Genomic DNA, 4489 nt, shown 5'->3' with positions numbered 1-4489 from the left:
AAAAAAAAAAATGAAATGAATAGAGAATAAGAAGACAGAATAAGAAGTACAAATGACCAATAAATACAAGTCAAAGCTGGACGTGGTGGCGCATGTCTGTAATCCCAGCAGTAGGGAGACTAAGGCAGTAGGATTGCTGAGTCTTCGAGGCCAGCCTGGGCTATATAGTGAATAAAAGGCCAGTCTGAACTACACAATGAGACTCTATTTTAAAAACAAAACAATACCAGGTGTGGTGGCGCACGCCTGTAATCCCAGCACTCGGGAGGCTGAGGCAGGAGGATCGTTGCAAGTTTGAGACCAGCCTGGGCTACAAAGTGTGCTCGAGGCCAGCCTGAACTGCATAGCGAGACCCTGTCTCAAAAAGACAAAAAGAAAACAAGCCAACTAAAAACAAAACTGGACAAAATGTTCAACTTCTCTGGCCACTAGAGAAATGCAAATTAAAGTGACACTGAGAAGCTGGGCATGGCAGCGCGCACACGTAGCCCCAGCACTCTGGAAGCTGAGGCAGGAGGAGTGCTGCGAGTGGGAGGCCAGCCTGGGGTACACAGTGAGACCCTGTCACAAAAAAAAAATGTCAGTGAGGATGTGGAGCAGTAGAAAGTCACCTAGTTTACTGGGAGAAGTACAAAATGGCACAACTGCCTTGACAAGCAGCTTGTGTTTGCCTCATGAAGTGAAAATACTCTTTCTTTATGGACTAAGACATCTACTCAAAACCCATTAAATTGTACACTTTACTGATTATAAGTTTTGCCATAAGACTGATTTTCCAAAAAGAGTTGAGAGACACAAACGCAACATGGAGGTGTTTTTAGACCCATACGCATACATACACGCATGCGCACATGTGACATAAATATGACATGAAAATTTGAGTACTGATTGAATATTTGCTGATACTGGCTTGCTGAGAAACTTCTGATAATTATTTTTCTTTGTATTAGAAGTGGAGAAAGACTTTTCCTCCTTTAGAGAAATATTTGGGGTTTTTTTTGGTACCGGAAATCGAACTCAGGACCTTGTGCTTGCCAGATAGGTGCTGTGCCACTGAACTATCTCTCCATCCCAAGAAATATTTGTTAATAAACTGATATAATAAGTGGCATTTGCTTTTTTTTTTTTTTGAGACAGGGTCCCCCTACACAGTTCAGGCTGGCCTTGGGCTCACTTTGTAGCCCAGGCTGGTCTTAAACTTGCAATGATCAGCCTGCCTCATCTTCCTAAGTGTTGGGATTACAGGCGTGCGCCACCATGTCTGGCTTTGGCATTTGCTTATTTTGCCATTACTGATTGAACCCAGGGCCTTCAGACTAAGCTACGTTCCTAGTCCTTTTTTAATTATTTATTTTGATTAATCTCTGGTTTTTGTTTTTGTTTTGAGACAGGGTCTCACCATGTAGTGCAGGCTGGCCTTGAACTCACTTATGTAGCCCATGCTGGCCTTGAACTTGTGGCAGTCCTCCTGCCTCGGCCTCCAGAGCTCTGGGATTATAGGCATGTGCCACCATGCCCAGTTATGTTTTATTTTGAGACAAGGTCTTGCTAAGTCACTAAATTACCCAGACTGGGTTTGAACTTAGGATCTTCCTGCAGCAACTTCCCCAAATGCTGAGATCATTGGTACGTACCACTGCATCTGACAGCATTAGCTTTAAAAGACCTAAAGTACAGGGCAGTGGTGGCAATATAAATGAGACAGGTTTAGCCAAATTTTGATAACTGTTGAAGCTGGGCACATTGAGGCTTATTTATATTGTATTATTGTTATAACTTTTAAATTATAATATATTTATAATTTCTGCTTTTGTGTTGTTGGATATTGTCTATAATAAAATTTTTTTTAGAGAACTTGAGTCATTTCTTTTTTCCACATTAGGACATTATATTTTAGGATCTTGAATCATTTCATCCAAATTTAGTATGTGGCTTTGTTCAGATCCTAAATAGGACATACCCACAATATACAGACATTTGTCGGGGCTGGGGTTGTAGCCCAGTGATAGAGCACTTGCCAAGCATGTATGAGGTCCTAGGTTTGATTCTCTCTTTTTTTTCTTTTTTCTGTCTTTTTGAGACAGAGTTTTGCTATGCAGTTCTGGCTGGCCTTGAGTTCATTTTGTAGCCCAGGCTGGTCTCGAACTCACAACGATCCTCCTGCCTCAGCCTCCCGAGTGCTGGGATTATAGGCGTGTGCCACCATGCCCAGCCTTGATTCTCAATATCATAAAAGAAGACATTTGTCAGGTAATAGGGAAAGTTTGCATACTGACTAGATAATGAATGGTATCAGGGAACTTGGGGAGAACTTTTTTTAAGTTAGAATAGTTCTGTGGTTATGTAAAAAAGCTAAAGAGAAAAAAGGAGGAAGAGGAGAAGGGTAAGCTGCAGCTGAAGGGACAGCAAGGATTCCAAGTAACCCACAGATCTTGAATCCAGAGCCTTGCGCATGCTAGGCAAGTGCTACACCAGTGAGCTACATTCACAGCCCTGGGATGGAGTATCCTTAAACCCAGGACATTCTGTTGCATCTGAAAAAAGGGAAATTTTTAAAGAACGATCCTGACATATCAAACAGCAAAGGAGCCACTGACCCAATCTTGGACATGGGAGCACTATAATAAATAATGATAGCAAAGTAGGATAGTTCATTGGGTAAAGTAAATCCATGTAGAGATACATAATCCAACCAACCAATCAACAAATAAAATACTATTTATTATAGTAGAAGTCCAACTAATAAATGGGTAGGTATGATGAAATTAGAATACTATCACTTGGCAACTATCCTTATAATAACCATGTCAAGCAAAAATCAGTAGATGTAAACTGGGTGTGGTGGCACATACCTATAATTCCAGAATTTAGGAGGCTGAGACAGAAGGATCACTGAGAATTCAAGGCCAGCCTGAGCTACATAGTGAATTCAAGACCAGCTTGAACTATATAGCAAGACCCTATCTCAAATAAAAACAAAATAAAGCAAAAGATGACAAAAGAAAAATCAGTAGATGTGGAAATGAACAAACAGAAATTTTGAGGAGTGACATACAATTTATATAGTGTAAATGTACCTTTTTATTAATTAATAAAGGAAAAAATAGTAATATTTTGGTGGAGAAACCTGACAGACACCCTGCTAACCAAATGATCAACCAGAACATCCTCAGTGATTGGACAAATTGACATCACAGACCTCCTGTTGCCAAGCATGGAGAACTCCGCGTTACCTTTGTGTTATTCCTGCTACAAGTGTTTAACTCGAATCTAACCATGAGGAAACACAAGACAATTCAAACGGGAAGACAAAATAACTGGCCAGCAGTCTTTAATAGCATCAATGTCACACAAGACAAGTAACAAAGAACCATTACAGTTAAAGACCACACAAATGACAGCTGAGGGCCCTGCATAATCTGGACTTTTCCTTTCCTCTAGTGTCGACATTGATGAAATCTGAATGCGTTGATTAAACTAGGGTATCAGTATTAATAGTCTGCCTTGGTAATTACTTACTAATTATGTAAATTAATGCCCTTGTCTTTAAGAAAACGCCCAGTGACATATTTAGGGATGAAGGGGCACAATATCTACAATTTACTCTCTAGTAGTAATTGTTCAGAAAAAATAGAGTGGAAGAGAGCGAAGGGAGATTGGGATGTCAGCCCATGGCAGTCACAGTACCCCCATCCCTATGAGGTTGAAAGCTACACCCAGCTATTACTAGGCAAAACCAAAAGTTCCCTTCACCCTCACTGACTTTATTTCCACTCCCGACTGCCTAAGAGAAACACCACCCACAACTTGGGACATATCTTTTATTTTTTCCCTTCACTCCATAATTCATAGTTGACCTTTTGTCTCAAATCAAGAGCAGAAAACAACCCACATTCCACGGTGGTTCTGAGGGTCTTGGAGTACCTTGTTTAGACTGGCTATTCGCCACCTGTCTGTTTAGATTGCAGTCTCCACGTGGCCAAGGCTGAGTGGCTTGCAGTGTTGGCAGGAAGGCAGCGTTCTGAGACTATTTACTGAAGGTGGCTGGAACGGAGAGTGGCAAGCTGCCCAGATAAATTAAATCTGCCTTTTTCAGGTCCATTCAAACCTAAAGGACACTTAAGGGACCAGGTCAGGCGACACAAACTAGGCGTTTAAGAGAAATATAAAATGCTTTGAAGCAATGTGGCCGAGTGCCCAAGACCCAGATTTGCACGTAAAGCAGCCTTCCCAGACCCCTCTCTCTCGTCTTATACCGCAGGGCCGAGTAATGGGGGATCCTAACGTGGGCTGCGTTTAGCGGAGGAAACCGTTGCAGGAGTCGGTGGCAAGATCTGCGCAGCCGCCAGCCGCTTCGCGCTCCGCAGGCCCTTCGGTCGTGGCCGTGCGGCTCCAGGGCCACCCCGTCCGCGGGCTTCTCCTTTAAACCCGCGGGCGCCGCGCCTGATCCCGGGGTGGCAGCGCGCGCCGCGGCGGAGGAGCCGGAGCC

Source organism: Chinchilla lanigera, unplaced genomic scaffold (genome assembly GCF_000276665.1).
Source record: "Chinchilla lanigera isolate Chin_1 unplaced genomic scaffold, ChiLan1.0 scaffold00007, whole genome shotgun sequence".
Taxonomy (NCBI): Eukaryota; Metazoa; Chordata; class Mammalia; order Rodentia; family Chinchillidae; genus Chinchilla; species Chinchilla lanigera.
Note: the sequence above shows the minus strand (reverse complement) of the source record.